Genomic DNA, 13,169 nt, shown 5'->3' with positions numbered 1-13,169 from the left:
TGTGACTTGTCAACAGGGCCAGTGTTTGCTCTATTGCGTTGATCATAAATGAATAATGCGAGGACTGACGACGCCATCCGCTCCCAGCTTGGGTTGGCACGAATGCCTGATATCCAGGTCATTTCTGCAAGTGGCCCATTAGGCTGGCCTGCTTCTGTCCAGGTAAGAACTTCTATGGGCCACAATACATTTGGGCCATCTGGTATGACATTATTAGGCTCTGATGATTTTCTAATTTCTAGCAGTGTTATTGTTTTTCATCTTTAATTTTATTGGGTTCAACACTAGAACTTGCTCACAATGTTACGTTCATTTGGAGTACGTGGTGCTTGCTGCACTATACTAGTTCAGTTCAATCAGATCCTAGTAGTAGTCAAGACCGGGGTACGGTTAAGTCAAACTACCGGGTGGTAGCCGGGCTGTTGAAGGTAGTACAATTTAAAACTTTCTCCAACATCTAACTCCAAGCAATATCAATCGAACAATACCCCAAAATTAACATATGTGCTCTGGTAACCGGATGGTGGATGCTAATGACCTACAGGATTAATTTTCGTACGAATTAGTTCAATTTATTAGAGAAAAAAACTAGCAAAATTTCTTTGTTCCAAAGAAGGCCGCTAGCTAGAAATGCATATATTTTGGAACAAGGGATTGAGAGAGTAGTCCGTAGCAAAATGGGAGCTCTCATAATTTTTCTCAGCTGATGGTAGAATGCCTCTGCTGTAGTGCTGTCTCCTTCCATTCCCCTATACTGCGATTTCGAGCTCGAACAGTGCTCAACAAATTCATGCATGTGCATTCATTCATCATTCAGCATGCTGATCGATCTGCATGTAGCCGGCCGGGGAGCTAGCGGTAACGTGCGGTAGCTGCAGCTTGTGCATGGTCTCTGTTTGGGTCATTCCGAGCTGGCACAGTTACTCCAGTAGTCATGTCAGCTTTCCTAGCCAGGCCTAGTGTAGGATAGCTACATACTAGCTTTCACCCCCTTCCTTCCTGCCTGCATCTGCATGCATCCATCCATGCATTGTGTGCATTGTATAGCTGCTGCTTTTACTCCAGTTTACAGTTGGCTTGTCACTACAGTTGAGACCCTGTGCAACCACTACTACTGCCAATGCAATGCAATGGCAATGGCAATGGCAATGGCAATGCAAGGGTAGGGTAGAATGCAAGAGCTGCCGGCCTCCAGCCTCTACTCGGTTTTGGAGGGGGGGACAGGAAGTAATGTGGGGTGCATTTATGCCATGCACCCATCCATCCATTTTGCTGTGTTCCGTGGAGTACGTACGTACGTGTCACCAGTATGGCAGTAACTGTACCACCCTCTTGCCCAAAGGCGCATTTACTCTCATCTCATCTGCCTAGCTATAGCTCTTCCATTCTGCTGACATTTTGTCCAAATTACATGCATGCATATATCCATCCCATGCATACATTTTGCCCAAATTTCTTTTATCCCATTCAGATGTGTTTTAGAGAGCCCTCGGCGGAGCCAGAATTTAAACTTGGGAGAGAGGTATAAGAGTCACGAAGGGGTCTAATACTCCATTACGTAGCTTAATTACATAATTCGTCAGATGATTCTATGTAGAAAATTTGTTGGAGGCCTGGAGGGGGCTTGCGGACCCTGCCGCCCCCCTGTCTCTGCCTTTGATGAGAGCACAAACAGAGCGCTGAAAGAGAGTCGTCATGTTTGTCATAAGGTCCTACACTTTCCAATGTTAATCGTCAAAGAAAAAATATATCACAACTGGTGTAAATTGTACTATCTTCGTTCCAAAATATAAGGACTTTTAGGACTAGACATAACTTTTAAGAAAATAGGTAGAATTAAATGGGCAAGATTATGATTGGATAAGAAGTGAAGATATGTTGAATGGTAGAGAATTGTGATTGGTTGAGAAAAAAATATTGGTGGAGAAGTTGTTATATTTTAGAATAAATTCTAAAAGTTAAAAGTTGTTATATTTTGGAATAAAGAAAGTATTCATATAGATCGATCAACTTATACAGTATGTTTGAATAACATTGTAAGATCCTACCGTACTATGTACTCCACCATCACTAGAGTTCATGATATTATAAATAGCATGTCTGATTGGATAAAATCCAAGGTGTCACTGCAATTAATACGGGGAGAGACAACCTATGTCCTACATAAAATCCAACCTTAAGAATATATAAAAAAAGCATTTGATGCATACATATTGTGTCTAGACATGAATCGATTGAAATGGGGATTAAGGTAACGATATTGATTAGTTGAGTCTGAGATAAACCCCATATATATATATATATGTATATGCACTAAGTGAACAGTTTTCTTGAGTGGTGTTTTAGATGGTATGGACAACTCTAGTTTGTAATGTAAATTCCCTTCATCACATAATAATATAGCAATCTATAATCATATAAGATATTAGTACAATGAATCTAGATAGCTGTAACGGAGTTAATATATCATGAATTAATGCTCTTATATCTATGTCGATGGAATAAGCTAGTGGCTTGTTTGGTATCTCGATGGAAAGGGATTGGGAGTTTACACAAGGGAATTGATGATGGGATTAAGATGGGAATTTGATTTTTAATCCCAATATCTTGTTTGGTAGAGGTGATGGAAATTGATAGGGAGTTTAGTTGGAGATTAGGTCATTAATAAAAATGGATGGCTGAGATTTGCTTAGACAAAGTAAAGGAGGAATTCCCTCACAATTACCTGCCGCTACCCAGGTATTGAAAATGAGGGAGTTTCTTCCTCAATTCCCCATCCCCAGCCCACCAAAATTCCTATGTCACCCTACCAAACAAAACACTTAATAGTCTCATCCCTTTAAACTCTCAATCCCTCCTAAAAACTTCCTCCAACCAAACTGGCCGTAGAGGTATACAAACACATGGATTACTAATTAATTTCAAAGAAAAAAAATGTATGTTAAATTAAGAAAACAACGTCTACTAGTACTGTTGGGCCGTGTTACTATCTGGGAGGGATTCTCTCCCTAGGTGCCTGATACGGACGAGAGGGAGAGCAAATCACCAGAGTAAAAAGTGCCTCGTAAACCCGATTTGGGGAGACAGTGCTGTTCCTACCCTGTTAGGGCGTGCACGAGACAGCACGTCACTTGTATATTCCCTCTTGTGCTTCTCCTGGTCTCCCCATCTACCTGCATGTGTCGCTATAGTACTAGTAGTAGCACTACTACTACAACTACAACCACTACCAGCTGTGTGATCACTCCATTTTTCAATGCTCGAGTCTACAACACGCACGCATGCCCTGCTCTGCCCCTACTAGAAGAGAGTATAAGAAAGGGGCATGTAGTGTAATGTTGGTCACTTGGTTGGCAATTTGGTATGCATGTGTAGATGCAAACGCACATTTCAACATGATCATTGGTAGTGTCAATAATATTTCTCGTTCATATACCCAAGGATCTAAGAAGAACCGCGTAGCTGTCAAGGGAAACATGGGAGATCAACTTGTTTATGTGTGCATGCAGTGCATGCAGAGAAAAGGGTTAATGACACCCGAGCTGCATATATGGTCAATTAACTACTTCTACGTATATATACATCCCTTTTTCATATACTCCTATATGGGTTTATTTTTTCCTCTGGTTTACAAATAATAATAGTCTGAAGGTTTTGATTAATTATGGTCTAGTACAAAATTAATTATCTTGACTACTCCCTCCGTCTAATAATATAATAGTCTAGAACTAAATGAGACACATGCTAATAGTACAAATTTGGACATTGTTTAGATTTGTAGTATTATGTTATTATATTTTGGGACGGAAGAAATTATATAATTTTACATCGACTTGTACAGTGAACTAGGCATAGAAATTTTACCAATACACTAGAGCTAATAAACTAATCTAGGATAATATATGATATTTTTCAGTATAATATATATATCTCGATAATGGAAACATTATATCATATCCTAGGGACGGAGGGAGTACTAGTGAATATAGCGATTAGCAATTGATGAAAAATTGAATGGTGTACCCGGGTCATTCCAGTCCAGGAGATGAGTATAGCACAATCTTATTCAGATTTCTAGGTAATGTTGTCGTACGAGCGTGCCATTTCTCTATCTACGCATTGGGAAATGAGATGCCCCTCCACTCGGCTACCTGAGATTAATTGAGTATAAACTATTTTAAACTTAAAAATAGATTAATATGATTTTTTAAAAACAACTTTTGTATAGAAAATTTTTGCAAAAAACACATCGTTTAGTAGTTCGGGAAGAGTACATACGGAAAACGAAACAAACTCTCTCACAATCTCCTACTGCCGAACACAGCCGTCTCTCAATCCATTACATTTCAACGCATACATGCAAATTAAATTATGCCCTCGTATACTCTCTCTCTTTAGGGCTCTTTCGGAACACATGAATCCAAACTTAAGGTGGCATATTTAATTGATCCTTAGGATTTTCAAAATGCAGAAATTATATGGGACTTCTTGTTTATTCAATGCTTCATGGGAAAAGTCGTATAGGATTTATAGGAGAGATAGACCCACGAAAAGTTTCCCATAAGGTCCAACCTCATTTTAGAAATCATCCAAAATCCTCATGAATCGACCCTTCCATTGGAATTTTATAGAAATCTTAAGTGCATTCCTTTATTCCAAAGGAGCACCAAAAAATTTTCCATAGGATTTTAATACTATACTACAATAGTCCTCCATTTTCCGTTTGTTCGAAAGGAGCCCTTATTTTTATCTAATCTCCTCTAGACCTTTAAATTGTATTTATTGCTTTGTATATCTCTGAATTTTGATATCGATCCTTTTGATATATATATATATATATATATATATATATATATATATATATATATATATATATATATATATATATATATATATATATATATATATATATATATATATATATATATATATATATAGTAAATTTGTTTGGTGCTCCATGGTGCCCGGGCACCATTGTTGAAATTGAGTATATACCCAATTCAAATGAGTATGAAACTTTTTCAATTACTTAGGTATTAACATTAACTATATATATATATATATATATATATATATATATATATATATATATATATATATATATATATATATATATATATATATATATATATATATATATATATATATATATATATATATATATATATATATATATAAATATAAAGCTTCCAAGCGCGCTCTCACCCTCCATTCCACCATTCTTAGTAGTAGTGACTTTAGCCTACCTTGCATAGTATATTGAAGCAAGGAGTTGTGTTATAACGCTGTGTAAGGTAAGAACAGCTTGCTTGTACCTACCTTCGGGTTTCCCGAAAGGGAAAACCGTATGTAAGCTTATCTGTTTAATATGAAGTAATTTTCCTTAAGTATTCCTGCACGTTTGTTCTAGACAAGTGTTTATGCTAAGGACCCTATAGGAGAAACCTCTTCGGTTTGTTCTCGTTTTTAGCCTGCATCTTGCATAGGCGTCTGGAGAATCGGTATCCGTAGAGAAGTGTTCCCTTCGGGTGGAACTGCCTGGGGAGACGATAAACTCTTAGCTAGAACAAGTGTGACTTGGAATATCTTTTTAAGTTGCTTCTAAAAAGATAGATATGTGAGGCATACGGTGAGTACCGAGTAGGACTTTACATCATCTGAAACAAGCTTCTGAGGCTGTCTAAATAGGATTCGCCACCCTGCAAAGATCCTAAAGTTAAAATATCTCTCGAAGTGAACAGTATTGAACAGTAATTTAAACAGTAAACTGAATAGTGTTTTTGAATAGTAATCAGCCGAATAAACAGTAAACTGAATAGTATTCAGCCGAATAAATAGTGTTTTTGAACAGTGTTTTTTGTCCGAAGCATAAGTGTGGTATCAGAGCCAGTCATCATAGAGAAATCAAATTCAGAAGCTAATATTGGAAAGGTAATTACTACCAAAGATAATCTGAATATAAGGTGTAGGCTAAATCACATTGAAGACCATAGTTGGCACTCTAACAATAGTCAATTAAATTTAATTGTTGATCTGATATATAATTTTTATATAAATTGGGATAAAAAGCAGGAAGATTTAGAGCGAAGGATTGAAGATTTGTTTAAAGAACGAAAGCAATCTGAAGAACAATATTTGCTTGTCAGTAATAAATTAAATTCAGTGCTAAAAGAGCTAGAGGAATATAAGACAAGGCAGAATAAGATATTACAAAACAGTGACTATATCAAAGAATTATTAGAAATAATAAATTCTAGTAAAGGAAAAGAGATAGTTTTGGCTTCAACAGGCATAATTACCTCATCTCAAGCTATTAATTCAGAAAAATGGACCTATCTAGGAGTTTGTTTAGAAGAATAGCAAGCAGAGACGATAAATCTTTAAGTTGTATTGATAAACAAAAAGGTAAAAATGAAGACATAGATGAGCTTGAAGATATTGCAGAAGTAGACAAACAGCTCGAAAGATATCAAAGAGATACTCTGAGGGCAATAAGACCTCAACAAATATATTGCATGGGATTTTTTGAGAATAAAAATGGGTTATACAGAATATCTAGAGAAGTAGAGTTAAGCGTTTTAACAAAGCCAGTTGAGCTAAAAATTGTAGCCAAGGAATTTGAAAATGGATTAAAGTATTCAGGGTATAAATATATTCACCAAGGTATGTATATAATAGGAATCAAAGGTATGACAAGAAAGAAATTAGGAGCTAAAGTTCTAATAACTCTGTTAGATAAAAGGTGGGACACAATAGATAAAGCAGCATTAGGATTTTTAGAAGGTGACATGAATGAGAATATGTTGATAACATATATAGCCCCAGATCTAATGATGCCTATAAAAGAATTTATAGATAAAATGAGTTTTGGTTTTCAAACAAAGGGATACGAGGAATTTAAAGGAACAAATTTGCTAGTAAGCATAGAATTTATAGGAAGATTAACTAATAGAAGTGCCTCCAAATACAAAATAAATGTAAATGACGTGATTGAAAATATGCACTCTAAGGGAATAACTGTCATGAGCCCTTTAAAAATAAGTTCTGAAGAAAGGGCAGGAGAAGAATGGAAAATTAGTGATTTAATTGAAAGCAAAACTTTGAGTCAGCCTGAAAATTATATAAGTTATCAAAATAGTAAAGGAAATACCAGCATTAGATTTATAAATTACAAACCCAGAACCACAGATGACTTAGAAACATAAGCATATGATAGAAATATAATAGATAATAGAAGACATAGTGTTTCAGAGTTTATGGAAAAATTAGATCAAGAAAGTGAGATAAAATATTACGAAAATAAATTAAAGGAAATAAATGAAGAATATAATAACTCTATGAAGTGTGAGTGGCCTAAAATAAGAGATAAAGAACTTTATTTCTATAGAGAATTAGCTAGAGTAAAGAAAGTAAAGAAGAACGAAGATATGGCAGTAGAAATTTTTAAAAACCAAGAAACCAAGATAGAACAGATAAAGAGGAAAGAGCAAGATAAGCATGGTAAAGAAGAGCAAAATCTTGGTAAAATTTTAAGTGAAGAAGAGCAATGGGCAGAGAATGAAAGATTATTTCTTGAAAGTTATGAAGAAGAAATTAATCTAATAAATGAGATGGAGAACATAAAAAATGAAATAGACAATGCAGAACAATATAATGATTTTATAAACACATTAGATGAAGTAGGGTTACATAATCTTGATAATGCAATGGAAGCTATGGAAGTGGACTTAGGAACAGGAAAGAGAAAAAGATATGGAGAAGGTACTGTGAAAAACGAAGGAGAAAGAGAAAGACCAGCTAGGGCAGCAGGAAAATGGCCCCCTGATAGAGAAGAATTTTCATATAACTATATACCAGGTCAATATAGGCATATGGGTACAAAGAGAAGAGACTTTGAGAAGCCTGTTAAATTTCAAAACCAGAGGAGTGATGGTGCTATATTAAATTTAGCCGCACATGACCCTATTGATTGGCCTAATATTATTAGTATTTGGAAAGGTTTAATAGTTCAAAAATATATACAAAACCAACACAATATAGGAAGTAAAGTTGAAGATATGATAACCTACTTAGAAACATTTTTAGGTGAATCTGCTAAGGTTCTATGGGAACAATGGGTTGAAAAGAATCCTAATAATTATGAAGAATTGAAAAGAGCTGGTAGCAATCCGCATAATTTTGCAAATGTTATATCTAACATTATTATAGCTGAAGATCCGGAATTAGGTTATACAACTTTGCAAAATGAAAGGTTAAAAGAAATAGAAAAATTAACGTTAACAAGTTGGAAAGGCATAAAAGAATTCTCCCAACATTATTTATATAATGCTACAACTGCTAAACAAGGATATAACAGGGGAATAGTTGAACGTTACTTCAATAAATTACCTGACCCACTAGGAAGTATGATATTTGAAGAATATAAAAAGGAAACTGAAGGAGTTGAAATCAATATCTCTCAAGCTATAACTTTTGTGTTTAAGCAACTAAGAAAAATATGCACGGGTATCCAAGCCCAAAGATCTATGAAACACTCGGATTACAATTTCTGCAATAAAATAGTTCAAATACCCTTGTCATATGGAGAAGACAAGCCTAGAAGTAAAAGGATTTATAAACATCAAAATAGAAACCATAATAATATTAGAACAAAGAAAAGGTATTTCTTAAGAAGATCAGATAATAGAGCACCCTTCTTACATAAAAGAAATGTAAGAAGATATAATCCAAAGAAAACCTATGACAAAACATGCAGGTGTTTTATATGCAACTCGCCAGATCATTTAAGTAGAACATGCCCAAATAAAGATCAAAAGAGATATTCTAGTAAATATGAAGAACAAGAGAGGGTTCTAATTATAGATAGCGTAAACGAAAACATATTAGTTTGTGATGATGAAATAAAAGATGACGAATCAATATATTCTATCATAGAAACAGACGAAGTTGAAACTATCAACGAAGAATATGAATCATCCGATGAAGAGTTAGATTTAATTGACGAATTAGCAGGTCTAAAGGTTGAAATGATGGATCAATTAAATTGTGAACATGATTGGATTAGAGGAAAGGGTGACTATAATATCAAATGTGCTTTTTGCATATATTACCCTAGTCAAGAAAATAGAGTGACTTGTAGTATATGTCTAAAACAAGCTTGTGCTGAATGTATAAAAGCAAATAAACAAAAATGGAGAAAAGAAATAGAATTAGAATCAGATGAAAAGACTTTATCTAGTAGAGTACGAGTGTTAGAAAATAGACTAAATAAACTAGAAGTAGAATTAGAGAACCTAAAAAATAATTGCGATATTAAGGCATTACCAGAGAATAAGGACATACAAAACACCGAATTTAAAGAGCAATTGATAACATTAAAAGACAGTAATACTGCTAAAATAATTCAACTAAGAGGTGCCATAACTAATTTTGGAAATAAATATATAGTAAGATTGTCTTTCAAAGAAATATTAGGTATAAGAATCCCTGTTAAAGTAAAATTGACACCCAAAGTATCTTATAAAATATTAGCACTAGTAGACACTGGGTGTACAAAGAATATTATTCATGACAAATATTTCACAAGATGTCCTGAAATAGTTCACACAATTGACGACAATAAGGCAGAAGTTTCCACAGACATGTCCGGAATAAAGAAAATTCATAATCAGTTAGCTTATAATATGGAGGTTTACATTAATGCAACTAAATATATAATAGATGAGATTACAATAAGAGATTTGTCAATGATTAATGATGACATGATAATTGGCCTAAGGTTCCTTCAACAATCAGTACAAACCACAGTAATACATGAGCAAGGAATTACTTTTATCCCATATCAAAATAATGTTCCATATATCTCAGAGGTACGAAAGCGTGGTGGAGTCTCCCCCAAACTCGACAACTTAGAAGTACCCAATCTTGAGCCTGAAGAAAGAATTAATGAATATGAGCTTAGTGAGAATATAGACAACTATTATATATCAAATTCCAACATAGAGTGCATAGGACTACAAGCATTTGCACCAAATTGGTATAGAGATATTAAGTCTAAAAGGGATATAGAAAAAATTATTCAAAGATTAGAAGATATCCAAATTATAGGAGAAATTCCTATGAAATATTGGGAGAAAAATGCTATTGAGTGTAAAATTAATATAATCAACCCAGAATATATTATTAAGACTAGCCCAATAGAGGCAACTCCGAAAGACATAGAAGAATTTAAGATGCATATAGAAGAACTGTTGAAACTAGGAGCCATAAGAGAGAGCAGAAGTCCACACAGGTCTGCAGCATTCATAGTAAGAAATCATGCAGAAGAAGTTAGAGGTAAATCTAGGATGGTCATAAATTATAAAAGACTAAATGATAATACTATAGAAGATGCCTATAATATCCCAAATAAGCAAGAATGGATTAATAGAATACAATGTAGTAAATATTTCTCAAAATTTGACTTGAAAGCTGGATTTTGGCAAGTAAAGATGGCAGAAGAATCTATATAATGGACTGCATTTACATGTCCTCAAGGACATTATGAATGGCTTGTTATGCCATTAGGATTAAAAAATGCACCAGCAATTTTCCAAAGGAAAATGCAGAATATATTTAACGAAAACCAAGAATTCATATTAGTCTACATAGATGACCTGTTAGTCTTCTCAAGGACTTACAAAGAACATATTGCTCATCTTGAAATATTTTTTAGAAAGGTGGAACAAAATGGGTTAATATTATCCAAAAAGAAAATGGAAATATGCAAAGAAAAAATTAACTTCCTTGGACATGAAATAGGAGAGGGCAAAATTCATTTGCAAGAACATATTGCTAAGAAAATTTTAGAATTTCCTGATGCTATGAATGATAAAAAGAAATTACAACAATTCTTAGGGCTTGTAAATTATGCTAGAAATCACATCAATAATTTAGCAAAGTTAGCAGGACCGTTATATGCTAAATTAAGAAAAAATGGTCAGAGATATTTTAATTCTGAAGACATCAAATTAGTAAGATTAATAAAAGAGAGGGTGAAAGAATTAAAACCTCTAGAATTACCATTAGAAGAGAGTTACTTTATTATTGAAACTGATGCATCGCAGCTTGGTTGGGGTGCTGTATTAAAACAAAGGCCTACTAAATATTCATCTAAGTCAGAAGAAAAAGTTCGTAGGTATGCTTCTGGAAGCTATAAATTAAAAACCGTAGGCAATACAGATAGAGAAATACTTGCAATAATCAATGCGATAAATGCCTTTAGGTTATATTTAGGGTTCAAAGAATTTACGGTTAGAACAGATTGCGAAGCTATATGTAGATATTATAATCAGCTTAATAGCAAGAAGAGTTCCACTAGGAGGTGGATTTTATTTGAAGATATCATTACTGGCAACGGATATAAAGTTATATTTGAACATATTAAGGGAAAAGATAATCATTTACCTGATCTACTCTCGTGATTGCCTATTTTGCAGGAATGAAGAAGTCCATGAATTATAATGGAGTTGAGTTCTTCACGTTTGGAGAAGACAATAAGCTCAAAGTATTCCCACCGAATACCTATAAGTTTAAGCCAAAAACCCACATAATATTAGATGAAGTCCAAGAATGCATTTTAGATAATTTCTGGTATCAATACAATAATAAGAGGGAAGAAAAAGGCTATATGCTATCAATATTAAACAGTCTTGCTGAATATTTCCATCTAATGAATGATATAATGCCAACATCAGAAAATAATGAAGTAATACCACAAAAACCCATATATGTTGTTTTTGACGGAAAGCTTCCTGGAGTGTACATATCTTTTGAAGAGATAGTAGCCCAAAAAATAGATGCAAAATTAATGGGTGGATTGTCATGGAAAAAATATATAGATTTTGATGAAGCTTTAACTCAGGCCAGAAAAATATTAGGAATAAACTACTACTTGGAACCAGCAGCAAAAGAATATATACAAAAATGCAAAAAAGCCAAAAATAAGAAAGCTCCAGAGAACCCATATTGTTCAAATATTAAGAATGAAGGATCATCCCAAAAACCTACGTATAAGGAATGCTTGACTAAGGGAGTAGATCCTTTGGATGGCGAATATATCGATTGGAAAATAATTGAAAAATTTGAAGAAGCATCCCCCCAAATTAAAAAAGAATTGAAAGAAGAAATACTTAAAGAATTAAAGAAAGAAATGAATGACAAATTTGAAGAAATGAAAAAAGCATATGATGAAAAATTTGAAGTCTCCTTTTCTGATGTAGATACTATGGATTTAGGTGGTCATGGGCAGCCTGACCAATAAAGCAATATAATATAAATTGATAATAAATATCCATTCTTTGGGCGAATGACCAAAGTATGAATTGAATTTGAATCAATCCAAAATGCAAGGACAGTGAATGACATTTGACTGTTAAAAATACTGTGGAGAATATTGCTTTCGGCGGAAAAGAAAGGCGCAGGTACAGAGGTGTCTCCACCTTGGCCAATTCAAGGACAAAGTAAAGCCAAAAAGAAGATAAGCATCTCCATGGTGCGAGCCAGCTCGTGAAAATACAGTATCTAGAAGATAAGCTTGAAGCACAGTCGAGCCTCCCGAGCTCCTATAAAAGGAGGGGTTTGCTCAGCTGAGAAGAACAACGAAGACACCATTCAGAGCAAAGCTTCCAAGCGCGCTCTCACCCTCCATTCCACCATTCTTAGTAGTAGTGACTTTAGCCTACCTTGCATAGTATATTGAAGCAATGAGTTGTGTTATAACGCTGTGTAAGGTAAGAACAGCTTGCTTGTACCTACCTTCGGGTTTCCCGAAAGGGAAAACCGTATGTAAGCTTATCTGTTTAATATGAAGTAATTTTCCTTAAGTATTCCTACACGTTTGTTCTAGACAAGTGTTTATGCTAAGGACCCTATAGGAGAAACCTCTTCGGTTTGTTCTCGTTTTTAGCCTGCATCTTGCATAGGCGTCTGGAGAATCGGTATCCGTAGAGAAGTGTTCCCTTCGGGTGGAACTGCCTGGGGAGACGATAAACTCTTAGCTAGAACAAGTGTGACTTGGAATATCTTTTTAAGTTGCTTCTAAAAAGATAGATAGGTGAGGCATACGGTGAGTACCGAGTAGGACTTTACATCATCTGAAACAAGCTTCTGAGGCTGTCTAAATAGGATTC

The 13,169-nt window shown here is 34.5% G+C and overlaps 2 long non-coding RNA genes across 2 annotated transcripts; one reads left to right on the top strand and one right to left on the bottom strand.

Annotated features, from left to right (window-relative positions):
• The first annotated feature begins 16 nt into the window (after positions 1–16).
• On the top strand, positions 17–12,863 carry LOC136351355 (uncharacterized). Its single transcript, XR_010734387.1, has 2 exons — positions 17–162; positions 11,478–12,863. It is a non-coding gene; the product is annotated as an uncharacterized lncRNA (long non-coding RNA).
• Positions 5,395–5,862, bottom strand: LOC136351477 (uncharacterized). Its single transcript, XR_010734663.1, has 2 exons — positions 5,638–5,862; positions 5,395–5,538 (listed from the first exon to the last, which is right to left on the bottom strand). It is a non-coding gene; the product is annotated as an uncharacterized lncRNA (long non-coding RNA).
• Positions 12,864–13,169: the final 306 nt, after the last annotated feature.

Source organism: Oryza sativa, chromosome 8 (genome assembly GCF_034140825.1).
Source record: "Oryza sativa Japonica Group chromosome 8, ASM3414082v1".
NCBI classification, from domain to species: Eukaryota; Viridiplantae; Streptophyta; class Magnoliopsida; order Poales; family Poaceae; genus Oryza; species Oryza sativa.
The sequence above is the reverse complement of the archived record's forward strand: the minus strand, read 5'-3'. Positions and strand labels throughout refer to the sequence as shown.